Raw genomic sequence first — 22,555 nt, 5'->3', positions numbered from 1 at the left:
TTAGGGTATTTGCAGCTCTAGTCTCTAATTGAAAATATAAAGTTGCTGCTCCAGTTTTACACTTCTCCATTTTTAGCACTCTACTCATTATAACTCACAATCAATACATTCCAGCATTAACAAGGCCACTTAGATTCATAATAGCAGCTTGGGACTATATTTACTGGAGTTTAGAAGAATGAGAGGGGATCTTGTTGAAACCTATAAAATGCTAACAGGACTGAACAGGATAAACATAAGAAGAATGTTCCTGATGACCAGGGAGTCTAGAACCAGGTGTCACAGTTTAAGGGTACGGAGTAGGCCACTTAGAGCTGAGATCAGGAGAAATTTCTTCACCTGGAGAATGGTGAGTCTGTAGAATACTCTTCCACATTAAGTTGTAGAGGGAAAGACCCTTGAAACCTTTTCAAGAAGTTAGATTTAGTTCTTAGGACAAAGAGAATCAAAGGGTACAGACAGAAAGCAGAAATAATGTACTGAACTGGATGATCAACTGTGAACATACTTAATGGCAGAGCAGGTTTGAAGGAACAAATAGCCTACTCTGCTCTGATTTTCTATGTTTCTTAGCTTATATTAATACACAGAGCGTTGTAACAATCCTCTGAGTACCATCAGATGGGACCAGGATCATTCACAATAGAAAAGGAGTGAATGGAGAATGATTTGCCCACCATGATGATAGTGAATTATGACAGTGATAAAATAATAGTGATGTTTACCAAAAGTCACAGCTGCCTATACTCGAATCACTAGAATGAGAATATATAACATGTTTATGTAATATTTGAGATGAGAGATTTTTTCTGTTCTGGATTATTTAAAGTTGAATGTGATCTATGAGGTTGTAATTCTCACCAGTAAAAGAACTCAACTGTCATCAAGAGATGGTTGGGTGTCTTCAAGCAAGTTAGTTTATGCTTTCAATAAATGTGGCATTCAGTAAGAAATACAGGGCTGCCCAATGAATTGTTGCTAATGCACAACATAGAGTTTGTATACAGTTCAGAAAGGTCTTCAATAGATAAGTGACAAACACAATAGCTATTGAAATTGAGATGCTACAATAATCTCAATTTTTCTAGGATAATGAATGGAAGAAGGGATGTGGGATGCTAGGATGAGAAAGTAACATTTATTCCTGACAGGTACTGGAAAGTGCAAATGTGTTGATGCTCGCATTCATATAAGAATGGTGGCATCCTTAGTTGGATAGTTCATCAGTCTAAGAAAGCTCACATCTTAATAACTAATGGTCATTTGGGGAGTTAACCAGAGGTTAACCAGTATGTCTACACTTGTATCACGCAGCTCAGTGCATTCAGGCAGAAGTGAAAAAAATTAGAATGAAAACTCTTTGCAAGTTCAACATTGAGAACAAGTAATGATTTCAAAATTTCACGCATACAAATATATTGATCAATATGTAAAACAGCTGTAATTAGCAGAAGGAATTCCAAGTATCTACTGCTTTGAAAGAAGGATAAATGGTATCAGGAGAAAACTTGCATTCAGGTGTAAAACTTGGTCTCACTCATCAACTGCCTCTGCCATTTAGCACTTGTCTGTGGACTATAAAGGATTCCGTTCATTCTTCACAGGATATTCAGGGTTGAAATTCTAAAAGTTATCAAAAGTTCCCACAGCTCTCCTGGTATCAAACTATGCCTTGTGTTAATGTTTTTCTGCACCAAGTCATCTATGCTGAACTTTGTCAGGATTCTCAATATGTCTTGCAATAGTTAGCCTGAGTTATACCTATAATGAATCAAATAAGTATTTTAAAATTGCAGCAAGTACAACAAATCCAGAACACTATCTTATATTTTGTGACTATGTTTCAGATTAAATTATCCAAAATTTACAGTGATTTGTCAACTAAAAAGCACTAATCAGTATTCTTTAAATTTTACACAAAGTTAAGTTATATTTATGATTCTAAATACTTAGATTGTGAACTTTATTTTCATCAGAGAAATTCCATTACATGGAATTAGTCTGAAATAGTTTCACAAACGTAATCTCTTCAACATGAGAGACTGGTTGGCAAGGTTAGATCTCATGGAATACAGGGAGAACTAGCCATTTGGATACAGAACTGACTCAAAGTTTGAAGACAGAAGGTGATGAAGGAGGGTTGTTTTTCAGACTGGAGGCCTGTGACCAGTGGAGTGCCACAAGGATCAGTGCTGGGTCCACTACTTTTCACCATTTATATAAATGATCTGGATGTGAGCATAAGTGATATAGTTCGTAAGCTTGCAGATGACACCAAAATTGGAGGTGTCGTGGACAGCGAAGAAGATTACCTCAGATTACAACGAGATCTTGATCAGATGGTCCAACTGGGCTGAGAAGTGGCAGATGGATTTTAATTTAGATAAATGCGAGGTGCTGCATTTTGGGAAAGCAAATCTTAGCAGGACTTATACACTTAATGGTAAGGCCCTAGGGAGTGTTGCTGAACAAAGAGAACTTGGATTGTAGGTTTATAGCGCCTTGAAAGTAGAGTTGCAGGTCGGTAGGAAAGTGAAAAATGCGTTTTGTATGCTTTCCTTTATTGGTCAGATATTGAGTACAGGAGTTGGGAGATCATGTTGCGGCTGTACAGGACTTTGGTTAGACCACTGTTAGAATATTGCATGTAATTCTGGTCTCCTTCCTATCAGAAAGATATTGTGAAACTTGAAAGTGTTCAGAAAAGATTAACAAGGATGTTGCCAGGGTCAGAAGATCTGAGCGAGAGGGAGAGGTTGAATAGGCTAGGGCTGTTTTCCCTGGAGTGTCGGAGGCTGAGGGTTTGTGTAGAGGTTTATAAAATCATGAGGGGTATGGATAGGATAAATAGACAAAGTCTTTTCCCGAGGATGGGAGAGTCCAAAGCTCGAGGGTATCGGTTTAGGGTGAGAGGGCAAAGATATAAAAGAGACCTAAAGGGCATCGTTTTCACGCAGATGGTGGTACGTTTATGGTATGAGCTGCCAGAGGAAGTGGTAGAGGCTGGTACAATTGCAACATTTAAAAGGCATCTGGATGGGTATATGAATAGGAAGGGTTCAGAGTTGTATGGGCCAGGTGCTGGCTGGTGTGACTCTATTGGGTTGGAATATTTGGTCAGCATGGACGAATTGGACCGAAGGATCTGTTTCAGTGTTGTACATCTCTATGGCTCTATGACTCTAAGAGGATCATTTGAGTTAATCTCAATGTTTTAGACATGTTTTCATTAAGTCCTAAACTTGCCATTTTCTCTGATTGGCTAACATTACACTTCATTAAGTATTAATTACACTCCATTAATTCTCCACTATTGCTTGAAAGTGGGTGCTTTGAAAGGTAAACTGAGATAACTTGCATAAGTAATTGAGGACTGGCCTATACATGTGGAACTAAAGAAGGCTTGATCATGACAAGGTCACAGTTTCAGAGCATGAATGCATTTGCAATGAAAACAATTATTCAAATTGATGATACAAAGAAAGTTAATCTTTCTTACTAAATAATTGGTTAAATCAACTTATTAAATAAAACTGCCTATCTTGTAGAGGAAAATTGTGGCACAGCAATCATGTCCCTCCTTCTGAGCCCAAGGTTCATATCATGGGTCAGAGCAGGAGAAATTTGGTTCCTGGATTCTATTACATGCATGTTTCCACAGCAGCTCAGAATCCTGAGAGTTCTGTTGGCTGGATATCCATGTGATCAGATTGGTGCCAACAGCATGGGGTTTGATCCCTGTTTTGTCTGGCATGGATTTGGGACCTGCCTCCTTTCCCTTACTCATGGTGGAGATTGCGGTGCTGTTGGTCAGACCTGTCTTCAGGCTGAGAACAAATGAAGTTGGAGACCTTTCAAAGCAGAGCAACAAGAGAAACATACTGTCTAGCTAATCATGCTACATAATCATATGAAGCCAATGTGGATGTCCATATCTGAGAGATAAAAGAGATACATCACAATGAGGAGTATCTCAAAAAATGAGAGCTTTATATACAATCTGGGCAGACAAACAATACAATCCAATAAATTTCATGTACTTTTGCCACTTTAATGCCATTTATTTTCTTGCACATCAAAGATAAAATCAGGGAATTACTTATAAGATATAAACTTGAGAGTTACCAATAAGATCCTAATAAGCAGCCAACAAGATTGTGACCATCCAAAGACCCTTCCTTACATTTTAGGAAAGGGGTATTCCAAGTGAATCGTGAAAGGTGGTAGAAAAATGATGTGAGTGGATTTCTAAAAGGTACTTGACAAATTTCGGTTGAAACTTTATTGCTGGAACAGCACAGCAGGTCAGGCAGCATCCAGGGAACAGGAGATTCGACGTTTCGGGCACAGGCCCTTCTTCAGGAAACTTGACAAATTTCAACATGAAAGATTCTTAGTTTTAAGCTAAAGCAACAGAGAAGTTAATTGGGATAGTGGGGAAAGAAAATGTGAATCACAGTTTGGGGCTGGGGAAAGAACTTAAGAATGATACACAAAATAAAAGGGAGTAAGTAGGGAAATATTGAATGAAATATTCCAAAAATATAGTTTTGGGTCCTCCCACTTGTAATCCCACTTGGATTCAAACTGGCCAGAATTCAAGACATTGAAGACACATCAGAGTGAATGCTTGATGCTGAGGAGGTGGCTCAAGAACCACAAAAGCGAGCTGGAACAAGTATGTCATTAGTCTTAAAAACAGATTATATTTTATATAGATTAGTATAAAGCTAGGTGCACCAATTACTGCTGCTTGCAATGTTGCTAGACTATTAAGGGAAATCAGTTTAGCTCAGTTAGATGGATTGTCAGTTTGCAGAGCAGTGTGATGCCAACAGTGTGGGTTCAATTCCCATCACCTGTCTGTGGTTACCATGAAGGACTCTCTTTCTCAACCTCTTCCCTTGCCTGAGTCTGGTAGCCCTCAGATTAAACCACCACCAGCTGACTCTCTCTATAATTAGAGAGCAGCCCCTATGGTCTGGCAAGACTATGGCAAACTACTAAGATACTCTTTGACAAGAGGAATATTAGATTCCCTACAGTGCGGAAGCAGGCCCTTCGGCCCAACCAGTCCACACCGACCCTCCGAAGAGTAACCCACTCAGATCGATTTCCCTCTGACTAATGCACCTGGCACTATGGGCAATTTAACATGGCCAATTCACCTAACCTGCACATCTTTGGAATATGGGAAGAAACCGGAGCACCCGGAGGAAACCCACGCAGACACGGGGAGAATGTGCAAACTCCCCACAGACTGTTGCCCAAGGTTGGAATTGAACCAGGGACCCTGGTGCTGTGAGGCAGCAGTGCTAACCACTGAGCCACCATGCACCCAATTCAAGGCATGTATGAATAATTTAAAAGAAAGTCCATCAGCAAAGAAAATAATTCTGCTGAAAATAAAGAGAGTGACATCAAAAGCAACTGTATCCAATAGTTGGAAAGATGGGTAGAACTCAAGATCTTAAGTTGTATTCCAGGGTAAACAGTATCACTAAGTAGATACCACAGTATCTACACACCATAGAAAGTCTGCCTGCTATGGCACAGCTGGATGTTGAACCCAAAATGGAACTGAGAAAGACTATTTATGCTTGCCACAATCCTCATCAAACAGCTTCCACATTCAAACCCTTCACCACCAACCTGATAGCAGCAGGGAGTATCATCAGGAGTAACTCATCACGGTTCAAACAACAGCACCATCCAAATTCTAACCTTTGCCATCTAGAAGGACGAGAGCAGCAGATGCATGTGGATATTATTACCTAGAAGTTTCCCTCTAAGTCATTCACCATCTATATTTAGAACTATATTGCCATTCCTTTGCTGTCACTGGGCCACATTTCTGGGATTCTCTCCCTAACAGCTCTGTGGGTGCCCCTACACCACAAGGACTGAAGTGGTTTCAGAAGGCACCTCCACCTTCTCCAATGTAATTTGTATTTGGCAATTAATGACCATTAGGGATGGCCTAGCCAATGTTGCCTGCATTTCATGATTGAATTTTAAAAAGCAGCAGGAAAGTGTGGAGGAACAACAACCTAACTGAGAACACCAAACACTATGTGTGCCAAGCCTCCCTCTTCAGCACATCCCTCTATAATAGAGGGACCTACAATACAAATGCTAGGAAGGACAAAAAGCTGCCCAGTTCATATACATCCTCAATATTGCTTGGCCAGACAAGGGCACCAACCATGATGTCCTGAAACTTGCTAATTCCTAATTGTTAAGCGAATGTTGCATGTATTGGTTGACCACATTTATTGAATGGATGATGGTATCTACCCAAAAACCCTCTGTCTGGTGAATGGCCACTGGGTCACAACCTCCTGTGCATCCATACCTGTGCTACAAGGACACACAGTGAGGTATGAATGTGGTAGTTATTGATACTGACAACTGGGAGACTGTCACTGATGGCAATGACCTCTGGGGGTTGTTTGCTTGTTTGGAAAGGTATTCAATGAGGTGAGCCAAGAAGACGGTTCAAAAAAACAGAGGCAAGTAAATCCTGCACCTTCTCAGCCCCACGGTGGAAAAATAGCTGTAGGTGCCCCACAAAGAGGAAGCAGGTTCTCAGATGCAGCATTTGGAATGCACTAAGAGATCCTGTTTTCACCAAGGAATAAACATCCTGTATCCCTATATCTATACTACCCTATATCACGAACCCCAAAGGAAGAAATAATTCAGAGAACCAGGGGCTTGATTTGGAAGATTTGGCTTCAATCTTTTGAAAAGTTTAATGACCACAACAAAGTTGTCAATTTAACAACTCTTCATATACACAGCAACTTAAACAATGCTGAAAAAACTGATATTTAGGGAAATTAAATTCTGTTTGATACTGGGTTCACTTTTGCCATTTAAGTATCAACTTACATTCATTTAGAACTCTTTGAATGTGTTTTCCTTCAAAGGTAACATAAATAATTTTTCAGTGCACATGCATTAAAGTTAGGTTTAAGCATTTTACTTTTTAAAAATACTGCCCTGTTAGCATTCTGTGAAAATAACACAATGATGTCTAAAGTGTGGAAAGCACGCAACTTATATCCTTGACATTTCATGTCTTTTCTTGGTTAAAGCAGACATTATTGAAAAGCAGGATTGCTACCTTAAGGATATAGCTCCTTCATTTTCTTGACCAACTCTAATCTGTAGTTTTTAAGTACACGAGTATCAAGCATGTTACAATCTGCATCCAATCTACATGCCTTCAACCACATATAGTTTCATTTTCTAAACTACATATATCATGGTTTCAAGGATTCGTTCTATCACCTTATTCATCACGTTAAACTGTAAGTGCACCAGATTGCTTTCCATGTACAGTTCTACGAATCAAGGTGCAGCACCAGTTAAAATTGTAGCCTTTTTTTGTTGCTTCACACAAGTTGTAAATCTCTGGCTAACATAACTCAACATCCACACAAATGTTTCAGTCTTTCTAAAATTAAATTTTTTTCAAAGTCATTTTTTACTGTCTCCAAGGAAAATATGGCAGTCAATAGGGTTCTGCTCTTTTCTCCCTTTCAGAGAATTTTCTTCCACTTTTACAAAAAAAAGACTTTGAGGACTAGACAGATTTTTACCTATAATCTCAAAATTTGAAACAAGGCCTAACAGATATAGTCTTCAAATGACAGATTATAGGACTGATAGAATTTATTAATACAATGATATTCCTTATAAAACATTTTTTTTATTTAAAAGAGTGTAAAAATTGTATTTTTGTGATGATCTTTGGGGATACAAACTCATGGTGGTGGCAGAAAACAGGCATTGTTGGATCAGCCATTCACATTCCAAGCTATATATAACAGACTGTTGATCTGATACCTCTCACTTTGCTCACCAAAATGAACTTCTACCTCAAGGCCTTTCAAATGAGAAGTCATTGAACACAATTGAAACTTCAATTTTTAGCTTACATAATCAATGTCGTGACGAGAAAAGCCATATACCGGTAACAAAGGATCAGAAACAAAACTTCCAATGTTCCCCCAGTGTCTTCCAAAACTGCAACAATTCTCCTTTAATATAAAACTGAGTTCACTCATGTCACAATGCAGTGTCAATAAGGAAATAACATGTAAATTGGTTATCAGCATTCTTTTTTCACCCTTGCCAAAAGCTTCAAAGCTTTACTCAGTTCGATACATGCAGAATCCAAGGTGGAAAGATCAAAGCTCAAGATCAAAATGAGGAAACAAATAGGCCAGCTGATTTGTTTCACAGGAAGCAAATAGATCCTCACCATACATTTGCATATTCTCCAGACTCCTGGAATCTTTTGGAATTATTTAGTTTTAATCTAATGCCAATAGATTAATCTCAGACTCTGTTATTTTGTGGTTTATTGGTGACAGCAGCGGAAAATGCAAGAGAATTGATAAGTCCTTGGAAAAGGGTGAAAAAATACTGAAAAGGAAATTCCACAAGAACAATTTAAAACATAAAACACAGTAGATAATTTGTGCCTTTACACTGCAAATCCAGGATTGCAATTTATCCACTGGTTGGATGTTTTGTAAACTCCAAAATTAAATAAGTAGCATATTATCACCTTTTATTTCCTGCCTTCTGAAATCCATGTTTTCATTGGGAAGAACCATTGTTTTTGCTAATTAACCCATGACATCCTTAATCATTCCACAACAGAAGCTGGGATCAGTTAGTGGTAGCACTAACATAGCTCATTTACATTATCCCATTATCCCATTAATGCTGGCAGCAAAAACTAAAGAAATGAAGGTGCAAACAAAACACACAGATATGATTCATGATAGAAAGAATGCAGGTAATTGTTTAACTGAACCAAAATCCCAATTCCCTTAATTACAGATGTTTGAAACTTAAGAGAGAAATTTTGATGGCTGCTTCAGGTGGTAAAAAGCCTTTGGTCCCAAAATCAGGTCTTAAGTTGAAATGCCACACATTATCGAGGTAAAGCTTACAAGTAGAAATATGGGGCTTATCACATGTTGACGGTCAACAATTTGGCTTGCACAATATCTAGGTTGATAACAGCATTCACCCAACTGTGACAATCTAGAGAGGGAATAGACCAGAGGTTTACCTGATTTCTGGGATAGTGGGACTGATATATGAGGATTGAATCAGTTCGGATTATATTCATTGGAATTCAGAGGAATGAGGGATTCTCATTTAAACCCATAAAATTCCAACAGTACTAGACAGGGAAAATGCAGGAAGGCCATTCCTGGTGACAGGGGGAGTCCAGAACCAATGGTCATTGTTAGGGATACAGGGTAAATCGTGTAGAGCTGAGATGAGGAGAAATTTCTTGAACCAGAGATTGGTAAGCCTGTAGGAAATCATTGAGATCAAAACATTGGGAAATTTCAAGAAGGATTTGGATATAAACTTGGGGCTAAAGGATCAAAGGATATGGGGGGGAAGCAGGAACAGGCTATTGAGTTGGATGATCAGCCAATGATCATAATGAATGGTGGAGCAAACTCAAAGGGCTGAATGGCCAACTCCTGCTCCTATTTTCAATGCTTCTTTGAATGGTCATAAACAAATTGTTACTGAAGACTTTGAGCACTGCTGAGAAGTTCATCACTGCTTATTATTCTCCTGCTGCAGCAGCACTGAAATTGACTTTCAAAGCACATCAGGAAACCTTCTCGGGCTCTTTGTCTAGGCATCACCAGCAGCAACATTTTTTGCAAAAATTCCCTGAGAAAAGAGCAAGTGCAATGCTACTGATAGTATTGGATATCTTTTGGGGTCAGCTGAAGAAAAGGATTTGTTACAGGCATTTTACTAGACACCCCTCGGTCTTCAATTGAAATGGGATGAGTGCAGGAAGCCAGGACCACCATATGCTCCACCCACCTCAACCATATCCTTTTAGCCCCAAGTGCTATATCCAAATTCTTCTTGAAATTGCACAATGTTTTGATCTCAACCACTTTCTACGGCAAGGTATTCCACAGGCTTACCACTCTCTGGTTCTAGAAATTTCTCCTCATCTCAGTCCAACACAGTTTACCTCGTCTCATTAGATGAATTGGAGGGCAAGGTTGACTCCTTACCTCAGAGGTCATCTCTTTCTCTCTAGATTTCTGCCTGTCCTCACTCTGAACCATCCTGTAACCTGTTGTTGTGTATTAACCCGTGTTAATACCTCCACATCTTCAGTGAAAGAGGGTGCAAGGAGTCTACATATATTCCTGCAAGAAAATTGCTTCCATTCAATGCATGTGTGTCCAGCTCATAGCTGTCTGTTTTGGGTTCTGGTGGTGCACTGATCATGAGCACAGGCTGAACTGTTTAAGAATTATATTGCTACTAAAATGTAGTCACATCTATAAATTGCCAATGTAAATCTAATTATTTACTTGTATAACATTTCATACAAAGAATAAGAATTTTACACCACAGGATGTATGAGACTCATGCTGAAGGTGGGCTACAATAGATGGAAGATAAACTGTAAAATTACAAAGCAGTTAATCGTTTGATGAAGTAATTAATTCCAAAGAATACATTGACTCCTTTTTATAAGTCTTCTCAATTACTTTTTTACAGAGGAAAAACTGTCCCTCCTCATGTGACAAGGTAAATAATCAATAATTTGCAATACTGCTTATCGCTAATGAGTGCATCCTGCTATCAGAAATACATCCCATTACTAGGTTGTTTTTGGAATAGTATTGGACAAAAATCTTTCAACATTGCATCTATTTGGTTACATTTCTGTTGATTGGTATCATCCATGCATATTAATAGCACTCCATAAGCACTGCAGAACACTTCTCATTTACAATGTTTAGCTTTCTTCTTCCACCAAGCGAGCTATTTCTCCCATGTTTTGCATTCTATTGAAGCACTTATTTCAGCTTGTGAGTGGATGTGATAGTGTCCAAGTCTTCGTGGATAATGCTATCAAAATTCCTGCTGCACAATATGTCAGAGTGTTACTGATTGACTCATTCTCTGATTTTTCTCTCAGTGTAAGTATTTTCATATATTCATTCAATGCTTTCTCTAAGTCCACAGCTGAGATTGAAGGCTTAATATGTGAAGAATCACTGGGAAATTGTGCTCCAGAACACTACATACCAATAGTGATGAAAAAGTTTTTTAAACATAAGATTGTAGCTTGATCTTCGAGTGCAAGTCCATAAATGTGTTTACACTTCGTTATCAGAATATCTTGATAGTTACTCTTAAGTATTGTTGTTATATTTAACACAAGATTGTTTAGTTTTAATAAGTGAAAGGTGACCTTGAGATATCACAATTTAACTGTTACATTCTTTTAGCATTGTCTTTAATAGATAGCCATTCACTTAATTTCTGAAAAAGTTCGAGTTTCCAAGGTCTTTCAAGTTCTACAGAAATGTTTCCAGAAATTTATAGGGGCGTAGGTGTTGAGCAATACCAGAAGGTTTTGTCTGTGACATTATGAGTGATCATGACCTGCATAATTCTGGTTAGTGCCTGAACAAGATACCCAATTACAGAAGTGTAACAACAGTCTTAGCAGCATTTTGAGGACAGAAAACTATCTAGACATTATGTCAGAAAGTGATAGTTGTAAGAGATAATTAGACCTCCCAGCCGTCCATGTTGTAATCAAGGTCAACACTTGGAGCATAGGAGTTGGGAGGTCATTTTGTGGCTGTATGGGATATTGGTTCAGCCACTTTTGGAATCTTGCATTCAATTTTGATCTCCCTTTCATGGGAAAGTTGCTGTTAAAATTGAAAAAGTTCAGAAAAGATTTACAAGGATCTTGTCAGAGTTGGAGTGTTTGAACTATAGGAAGAGGCTGAATAGACTGGGGCTATTTTTCCGGCAGCGTTGGATGCTGAGGTCTGACCTTCTAGATGTTTCTAATATTATGAGGGGATTCATAGGGTAAATAGACAAGATATTTTCCCCAGCTGAGAGGAATCCAAAACTAGGAGGCATAGGTTTAAAGTGGGAAGGAGTGATTTAAAAGGGATGTAAGGGGCAACTTTTTCACACATTGGGTGGTGTGTGTATGGAATGAACTGCCAGAAGTGTTGGAGGCTGGTACCATTGCAATATTTAAAAGGCATCTGGATGGATATATGAATAGGAAGGGTTTGGAGGGAAATATGGGCTAAATGCTGGCAAATGGGACTAGATTAATTTAGGATATCTGGTTGGCATGGATAAATTGGACCGAAGGGTCATTTTCTGTGCTGTACATCTATATAACTCTATGATTCTATGACAAAAGTCACCAAATAAAAAAGCTGGTTAGTTCAGCCTGTAGAAAGCTATGATCCCAATCCAAGGGCAAGTTATATTTCACCTTATAAAAACATTGCTGATTGAAAGATGGAAGGACAGTTAGTATGCTACATCTTTCTGTACTGAACAGCAGATCAGAGAATCCTCTTAAGCTATTACATTTCAGATAGTGTCTCAAACTTGTATCTGTGTAGAACAACATACAGACTAAAGATGTCTGCCAACTGCTTCTTACTGCGATTTCACTAAGTTGAAACAAAAAGGATTGTTGCATATAGTGATTGCAATTGCAGTGCCCTGCTCCGCACGAGTTAATCTTTAATATTATGAGAGCACATGCAGAAATATCACTTTACTCATGAAATTAAAAATAGTCAAAACATTGTATAGCTCAGAGTCTGTTAGACTGCATGGGTACCTTTAAAATGTGACTTCTGACAGGAATGAAATTTAACTATATCCAGGGCAAAGCTCAAGGAATGCAAAAACAAACAGCAGAGGTAGTGCCTCAACTGTTGCTCTCTCTTACTCAGAAATCAGTTCACCAACCTATCTTTTGAGCTTTTCATTCACCAAGGTCAAATTTTAAACCATTATATGGGCACAAATGGTAGTTAATAGGAACCGATGATTATCATGAAATCTTATCACAGTCTTGGTATTGTTTTCAATACTTAAAATACATTTAGCTTCCAACATTTCTTTGTCTTTCTATCTAAACTATGAGATATTCAGAAATTGGACCAATTTTAAAGATAATCATAAATCATCTGTATGTGATGGCTTTTCTCATAGGAAAATCCACCCTCTAAAATGATGAACAGATACCTCTCCTTTCGTAACCATTAACCAATTAGCTGGTAATTACAGTAAAGGAATGCTAAAAAAAATAACAAATACTAATAGATTATATTTCTTTGTTTGAATTTGTTTGTTATTATTGTAAATATATTTTTGCTACCATAGAATTAACAATACAGACATGTGATTGTCTACTAACTGTGAACATGACAATCTAAACCAAACCAAAATATTTCAAACTTCTGAAGTGAAGATCTCGGCCAACTAAATCCAGTCTCACTAAATAAACTTTCAGACTTCCATTTTCAACATCCCACACTATCTGAGATTATTCCAGACTAGTTATTTCAGCCTTAACGGTATTTAGGACTAATTTAAGACATTGTGTGTACCTAATAAAGGGCTCAGGCCAAACATTTCTGAGTGGAATGGCGGCACCATGGACGTGATTTAGCAGTTTGCTCACAGTGTTTGCTCTGAAATTTTACAAAGTGGCTTGAAATCAAGCTGAGAAATTTCCCAAGACCTCTGCCAACTTACAGGTCCAACAAGTAAACACCAACAGTAGTCGTTATCCTCCTCAAAATTCTGAGACTTTACCATCATGAGAGACACTTTTTCATAGTTAAGTGCAAAAAAAATGCAATCAACGCTGCAGTGGCTGCAGTAGAAACAATTCAAAAGAAAAAAAAGTGAATAGCTTCCAGGTAATACTGTCTTTGGTTAATTTGTGGTAGCTTTCCTTATCTCCTTACTTTTTTTTTTGTCCACAACAAAGTTTCAAAATACGGCCAAACTTTATACATTGTTAATAATCTTATTTCCACATTTCAAAAAAGATCGTGACTGATTCACAAAGTTGTGGGTTTATGGCCGAACTAGAAATGATGACCGTGATAAGAGAAGAATTTTTTTAAAGAGATGCAGATTCGTAGAGTATGTCTCAAAGTGAATTTAAAATAAATCATTTTTAAGGTTTTTACTTCGGTGACCAAAACCTACTCCAATTCCTTCAAAGCCAAAACTTGAGTTATTGAGTAAAAGTTTGAAGATGTTTTTCAGTTTGGTACAAAAATCCATAACAATAGCTAATTTAGTAAAAAGTAGAAATGAGAATTGTGGTATCATTTTACAATGCTTTCATTCTAAAGTGAACTATTAAATGAAAGTTTTTTGCAGCCTTAAGTATTGGATGCAATCCATTTTAAATTTCGTTTTAAGATCTGTACTGATGTATCATGTCAGTGCACAAACATTTTTAATCCATGGAATAAGATTGAATATATTTTTCTGCTGTGTGCTACAATGCAATTCTTCAATGGACCAAAAGAAGTTGAAGTTATGTTAATTGTTACTACACCTGCTGGCTTCCTTCTCCCTGGCTTTCTCTCAAAATAAAGTGCTTTATCCAGTAACCAAATACTCAAATCTGAATGACAGCTGACAGAATGGTTTGAACCCAAGTACTCTAAAGGTCCAGTATATTTACCATCTATAAAATTGCAAAGGCTGTAGTTATTCTGGCTTTAAACTTCCCTACAACTACAGCATATGCCATTTCACAAGTAGCTCACAGCAGATCCATCTGCCAAAGAAAAGTAACAGATTTTTCTCCTTTTTTTCCAAACTCAGAGAACTCCACTGAGAACATTTGGTTCAACAGACACACAATCCAAAAAATGATAGAGTCTAAACTGTTCCATTTAGGTAGATTCCCTATAGTGTGGAAACAGGCCCTTCGGCCCAATAAGTCCACACTGACCCTCCGAAGAGTAACCCACCCAGTCCCATTTCCCTCTGATTAACTAACGCACCTGACACTTTGGGCAATTTAGCATGGCCAACTCACTTGACCTGCACATCTTTGGACTGTGGGAGGAAACCAGAGTACCCAGAGAAAACCCACGCAGACACGGGGAGAATGTGCAAACTCCACACAGGCAGTCACCAAAGCTGGAATCGAACCTGGTGCTGTGAGGCAGCAGTGCTAACCACTGAGCCACCGGGCAGCCATAGAATGCAGCCCTGTCAGTATGCAATTGCACAGTTGGGACTGCAACAATTATGCTTCTAAGCAGCCAATCAAAGCTAATGATATTGAATACAAAATTTATTTCCCATTTCATTTTTAATAGGAGTTAAGCCTAATTCTCAAGGTTTATTAATTATATATTTCAGAAATGTTTTCAGGTAGTGAGCTGAAACATTTCTGAAGAGCTAAGGTAAGTGGAAAAATGTATATGTTCAGAGACAGATTGCAAAATGTAAATGGTCAGAAACAGATTACAGAAGATATGCACTCTAAATTATCTGATCTCCAATTCCTCTTAAATCGTCACCTGTGCAGAAGTCCTGCTAGATTGTATATGAAGAATTTTGACAGTATGAAATCATTTGTTTCTATTTTTATTGCTCTTTTTGAATATAGTGTATATTCTAAATAGAAAATGCATTTTGAAAAGTGTTAAAGATACTTAGAACAACGAAGAGTTTGTTAAGTTTTGGTTCTGGCATGCCCAAGTGATACTAAAAATAATTTCTATTCAAGAGTTTGTTCTGGATATCATATACATAAATTGAATATTCTTTCAAATAAAACAGGAATTCTGCAACAATAATGATTTAAGGGAAATTAGGGATAAGTCCATTTCGACCCAGCAGCTTAAGTGATCTAACCAAGGACAACACCAGGCCCTCTTCAACTTTGAGCTTGGTTTGCTCATGATCCTTGTCAATGGCAGGAGTTTGCCTGACAGCCCAATAAATAGGTCTTGCATCTCATGTGCATGCTCAACAACATTCTCCTGTACACTGCCCCATGAAGATTCTGCAGAAGATGATTGGCACCTCACCACCTCTACTGAGCTGGCAACTGAACAATTCCTTATCATTGGGCTGTCTGTAGCCCACTCATGCCACATGCTGATCCCAAAAACCATATCTGTCACGAAAGTTAAATGCAGTGCCAGTAACTGAGCTGGTTGCAGCTAGTGTCAGGTCAAGTGACAAGGCCTTCACAAACTCTCTGTTGCTGTGCTCTCTCCTTTTCCTAGGAACTGTTGCATTTGGGTAAGCAGCATTTCGCAGGTGTCTCAAAGCAGAAAAATGGTGCTACGTAGGATGAGAATCAAAAGGTCCAAGGTCACATCGTCAGAAGCTTGCTCTCCAAGCTGATTGTTGGATGAAGGGGCACTGACAGCTCTGAAGCAGTATAAGGCACATAGTACATCCACAATGTTCTCAGCAATTGACATGCTGTGTGCCTTGTCATAACCAGCCCCATTAGACAGAGAACAATCTTTGCTGGTGAGCTCACAATTTGATCCTGCCAATACTGCTCTGCTTCTTATTATGTGTTGCCTTGTCCTAAAGATAAGAATATTAGCAGTCATGCAGCACTGGGTTTGAGTAATGTGCCTGCATTAGCTGAAAGCAGAAGGTCCATGGAGGCAGGGGAGATGTGAGGCTGCCAGTATTGGCAGGTGGCGAGGATGTGGTGAAATAGGCATGGATCCGGAAGTGGGAGAGTACTGCTTTGGGAGTGATAGCAGTGTAGTGTTCTGTGCGATGTGAGTGGCTGGGATTGTTATAGGTTGATGACTTTGACCATCCACATGAGATCTTTAGAGCTCATGGTACCACTGTCTGGTCCAGACTCCTGGAATTAATCTTCCTGACCATCTGCTGTCATTCCATTCTGAGAGAAGCCCTTAAGGATCTCCTGCCCCCTACAAGACCAATGGCATTTCTCCTCCTTACTAACTGCTACCATATTCCAGTATCATATCTGTCAGCATGGACCCCTCTGTCTGTACTGCTATTCACTTTGTAATAATTTATATTGCAGCAATACTGTTGATTACAGCTTATCTTTAAGGTACAGTACATCAGCAAACAACACTGCCTTTCCTGGTTCCTCCTCCAAACTGCAGAGATCGAGAGCAATAATCTGCATAAGACAGGGTGAGAGCTATTCATCCAACAGTACAATCATTCAGCTAAGAAGGATTCATAAATTTTGTGAGGTGCCCATCTCAATCTGAACAAATACAGGTAGGTCAGGAATCCTGACACTCTGCACCCAAAACAAACACCGTCATCATCAAATGTGACAACCATTCAATCATAAGCATAAGATTCAATTGAAGGTAAAGCATGAATCATGAGTATCAGGTAGCAGTGTGCAGAAATGATACCAAATTAAATTCTTGTAAATTACTCAACATGCAAGAATTGACATTCCCATATTTAAATAGAGAGCAACAAAATCTCTGATGCACTTTTCCATAAGGAAAATTAACAATACCTTGAATGCCCATTTGTCCTTTATTATGAGAAAGGACCAAATAAAGAGATTACAAAAATCATACATATTTACAAGTAATCCATCATCCCAAGAGCTTCTTTCTCTTGAATTGATGCATGTAGCATTTCTATTCCTAGAAAATAATTGCCAATTCAATGGTTATTTACTTTAAAAAAATCTTTCAAGGACTGAGAAACAAATTGAAAAATCTGTTCTATTTTAAAAATCACTTCTGCAGACTGATGCTCAGACAGCAGTTACAGATTGTGTCCTGATCTCCAGGAAGAGAATTCAACGCAATGAGGGAGGTCATAGAGGCAGAAAGTAAGCAGGAAAATATTCAAGTGTGTCAATAGAGAAAAATCAAGGTAAAGCCTGTTGTATAAAAAAACAACAAATTAACATTTCAAATATGTTAAAACTTGAAATGTTAATTACCTCTAAGTTTCATTCTTAATGTGCATAGTGTATGCAAGGGTTTAAGGACTAATTTTAACACAGAATCTTTCCAGCACTTTAGGAATTTAGGAGAAATTCAAGACTGTGTCTATGTAGATGAATAGCAAAAATCACAAACTCACTGAGAGTTTTGCAAAGCAGGGAGCTCTATAAACACAAGCAGAGTAAGACACTCCAGCCTGAGCTCCACTGCTCGCCAGTTCCTTTTCCTTTATCTTTCTTTTTTCCCTCTTTGCTGCAGTTGTTCTTCCCCCCAACACACACCAACTTTTAACTTCTTATAACTATCCGACCTGGGGGGAATGAAGAATGGAGTCAGGGAGATGTGTCAAAGACCAAGCCAGCACCAGGAAGCGAGTTGCAGCCGGAGCGCAGAGCAGGAGCACAGCAAGCTCAGACCGGTCAGAGGGGCAGAGGACAGTACTTGGAGGCAGTGAGGCCTTGTGTTCTGAAGCCTTGAGGAGCACGCACTTCATGAAAAAAGGACCATAACGCAAGTACTTTAAAAATATTTTTTATTATCATTTTGGACTTTTAAACTCTGTATTCTCATGCTGGTCTTTTTTACTATTTCAATTCTGTAACAACACTTAAAATATCTGTACTTAGGTACCCTGTACCTAAGATAATGCTGAGTACCTAAGAGTAGTCACTCTAGATATTTGGATGTTGGTGTGCTGGCAGAACAGGGGGCAGGCACTGACAAGGCCAATATTGGACCTAAGTATAAGGCAATAACGAGGCAAAAGTGTAGATCACTGCAAACACCACATCCACTCTTGGTGAGTGGATCTGAGAGCAGAGATCAGATCCAGGCCCTCTTGGTAGGACCCCCTTGTGGTGCAGTGGTAGTGTCCTTATCCTTGGACTGTGAGGTCCGGATTCAAGTCCCACTTGCTCCAGAGTTGCGTAATAACATCCTTGAACAAGTTGATTAGAAAAATAGGTTAACATAAAAAATCAGGACTGAGGTTTTAGGGCAAAAATCAGTGTTGGATCAGAGAATTGTAAGGCTATGGGCTGAGGTCTGAGGATGGCTGTGAGGCTGGTGAGACACAATGAGAAATGGAGGAGAATCAGGATGCAGGAGAGGAGACCACAGGAGAATGACCAGCATGTTGCATTAGGAAGCCAGAAGTGGGAAAATGGGAGGATCAGGATAGGATGGGCAGCTAGTCAAGAGCAGAAGATGAAATGCAATGACGAGAGGCTGGTGTAGTGAAGGATTGGTGATTGGAGGAGTGGATTAGGAGACAGATTGGAGACCATCATTTGAATACTTCTGCTCTTCCAAGCTAGACATTCAGGTGAATAAGTGCCAAAAACATACATTGAGGGTTGTAAATGATTGCAAGTTCTGTTTTACTGTGTGTAGCAGAGATAACTGTTTTGGATGTTAGACACAGACAGCAAGGACAAATAGGGCAGAGTAGACACAGTCACAGGAGAGACCACCTTGAGAGAGGAAAGATTAGAAACAAAGCTGTAATAGTAGAGAGCAGTAGAATATTGCTTTTGGAGAATGGATTAATATAAGAAATCTTAAAAAGTAAAAAGCAAAGCCTGAATGATGAAGCCAAATGACACCATCAAAATACAATGGGCCAAGAGTGGTCTCTTCGAGAATATGAGATTGGAGAGGCGCTAAAAGGAGATTGGCAATATTCTGTGGAAATACAGAATGGTTACAACACAAAGGAGGCCAAATGGCCTGCTATGCCTATGATGGCTCTCTTCAGGAACAACTCAGCTAGTTCCCCCACTCTTTTCCCAAAGCCATCTAAACTTTCACTCCTTAGCTTCTTCACCAATTCCCTTTGAAAGCCCATTAATATCCTTTACATTCTTAGGCAGTGCACTTTAAACCCTAAACACTTGCTGCATAGAAAAAATTCCTCATGCTGCCATTGATTCTTATGCTATTTGCCTTCAATCAACACCTTCTGGATCACAGTTCTTCCACCATTGGGAACAGTGAGTGGACACTTTCCCAGGTCTTGAATGATGAGACAGTTGTGAAAATATAGCTCATTGTTTGCTTGTCTGGGACTCCATTGTAACCAGCAGTACCCAACACTGCAGGGCAAGCTCCATGGGCATTCACCGCCCACACTCCATGGGCATTGACCATTTGCACCATCCATCCATGGAGGTTGACATTACACAACGACCAGCCTCACCATGGCATATCTATGAGTCACTCATAACACAGTTCACCACCTTAATATTGTGCTTTGGAGTTAACTGATACCTTTCAATCCAATGTTGCAATCAGGCTGCTGTGTGTGCACAGAAAGGAACCCATTTCTGCATCAGAACAGAGTGCATCTCAAGATCCTCAGCTTGCATTCGTGCAGCTCACTCACTTGGCACTAATTTGGATGCTCACAACATCTCTGACTTACTTTGTCTTGCCTTTATATGCATTGACACCTCATTCAGAACTTAGAGGGTAACAGTAAAATAGAAGGCCACAGAATCCTTACATTGCAGAAAGAGGCTATGCTATCATATCACATTCTGCATTGACCTCCAAACAGCATCCCAACCAGATCTTACAATATAGAACATGGCCAATCCAGCCAACCTGCACAGCTTTGGACAGTGGGAGGAAATCAGAGTACCCAGCACGAAGTCACACAGACCTGGGGAGAATGCAAAACATTCCACACAGACAGTGACCCAAGGCTAGGATTGAACCCAGGTCCATGGTACTGTGAGACAGCAGTGCTAACCATTGTACCACCCAGTGTACTTAGGTCCTGTGCTGCCTTTAGTGTAGATAAGGTCAGGCAGCCTGTCACATTTGCTAGCAATGATCAGTCAAGAGATGGATAATTTGGTGCCTGGTACTATGCCATGGTAATGTCACACCCTCAGAATTTGTCAGGATCTACTGCTGCAAACACACAGAATGGGCTTCAACTAAACAGGTATGTCTCAAAATCTAATGGGAGTCATTTTGAATAAAATCAAGGGGACAATTATCAGTCAGGGTGTTCTGTCACAATCAGTTAAGGGATTGTTTGCTATTAGGCCAGGGACTTGGACACAGTCAGCCACTCTGAGTGTTCAGAGTTGGAGGTTCTGTTCCATTACGGGGATGGGCCATGGTCATTGAATGGTTCAGTGGAACCAGGAATTAGCAGTAAGTCAGTTGGAGTGCAACACAGTCAGGGATGTAGTTAGTCATCACATGGGGGTAGGCGGAGGTGGTTACTCAGATGCTGGAGATTAGAGTCAAGATTAGAGTGGTGCTGGAAAAGCACGGCAGGTCAGACAGCATCCGAGGAGCAGGAAAATCGACGTTTCAGGCAAAAGCCCTTCATCAGGAATCTAGTTGATTTTAACCTTACTGCGAATCCTCTGCCAAGCTTGCCTGTCTTGAAGAAGTTCTCCTCCTCTCTCCACAAAGATCTCAGTGAGTCTCTCTCTCACTGCAAGTTGATTTTAACATCACATGGGGCTGGCATTCAAGTCATAACTATAACTATATTGGTATGACTAGGGAAAACTGGGAGATGAACTGTTAAATAAAAGAGTTGGTTGGTTATATGGGGAAGATCAGACATGACAGGATTGACAGGGAGAGCAAAGCAGAAAGTAACAAGAAGGCTTTTATTGGAGGTGGAGGGGCCACCAGAATTGACAGATTGAGTCTGCAGCTCACTCTGTACTGTGTCACTCACACCACCTTCCATCCTCATCCAAACCACAAGTGCACAATGGAAATAAAAATGGCTGCTACCACATCCACATTCATGGAGTAAATGCTTTTCATTAAATCTCCCAGGGAAGGGGTCTACCTGCAAGGGATGTGAGACTTTTCAAAGGACAATTGCATTAATCAAACACACATATATTATAGGTTAAAGACATCAGTTATCACAGAATTGAGGATATACATCTCATGCATTGACAAGCTGTGTCAACTACAAGTTCTGGCCACAAGCAATCTCCACCATATCATTGAACAGAACAAGTTAATCCTGTCACTGAGGCGGAAGTAATTTAAGACTAGCGATAAAGTTTAATCTAAGTTACACAATTCACAAACTCATTTCAAGCTCCAGGAGCAGCTCACCTGATACCTTGGACTGTAAAATGTGCACAATATTACCTTAAATGCAACACTGCCTTTCTTGGGAAATGTGATGGGGGAGGGGAGAGAAAGTCTCCTTATTTCTGCCACATATACATCATACCACACGTGTGCCAAATGGGTTTGTGCCACAAACATCTGAGTTTATAAGTCTTGCAATGTTAAAAGTCTATGCAGAGGCATCCCATTGCCCTTCTTGTCATAGGCTTCCATGTCCCAGGATGACGTTTAAATAATATTTGTGCCAACTGGGACAGTTGTTTGATCACATTTCTGGAGCCTCCTTCATTTCTGATCTTGCTCACAAAGACTCATTGGAATCATCCCCACTGAGCCCAGGCTCGAAAGATGTTGTCTCTGTGCTCACTGCACTACAAGCACCCACAGACATGTTCTGGAAGCCCAGGATCAGCAGCAACCTGTGAAGGATATAAAGCAGCCTCCTAATGCAGAATTTATAGCCAAATGTGCCATTTTGTCATTTGTCTTCCATAGGATTTTGTGGACATGAAAGATGGGCAGTGGTGCTAGATTCTGCACAAAGGCAGAGTTTGGAGTGCCATGTATTTACTGCCCAGACGGTCTGCAGTGCAACACCGTCTTCCACTGTGGCC

The 22,555-nt window shown here is 39.5% G+C and overlaps 1 long non-coding RNA gene across 1 annotated transcript in view; it reads left to right on the top strand.

Moving 5' to 3' along the window:
- Positions 1-258: 258 nt before the first annotated feature.
- LOC122562207 overlaps positions 259-22,555 on the top strand; it is a 33,795-nt gene continuing 11,498 nt past the window's right edge. The window contains exons 1-2 of the long non-coding RNA XR_006315263.1: positions 259-349; positions 18,081-18,336. This is a non-coding gene — a long non-coding RNA (uncharacterized LOC122562207). The remainder of the gene's footprint in view (positions 350-18,080; positions 18,337-22,555) is intronic.

This window comes from Chiloscyllium plagiosum, chromosome 24 (assembly GCF_004010195.1).
Source record: "Chiloscyllium plagiosum isolate BGI_BamShark_2017 chromosome 24, ASM401019v2, whole genome shotgun sequence".
Taxonomy (NCBI): domain Eukaryota; kingdom Metazoa; phylum Chordata; class Chondrichthyes; order Orectolobiformes; family Hemiscylliidae; genus Chiloscyllium; species Chiloscyllium plagiosum.
This window is presented reverse-complemented; position numbering and strand designations above follow the sequence as displayed.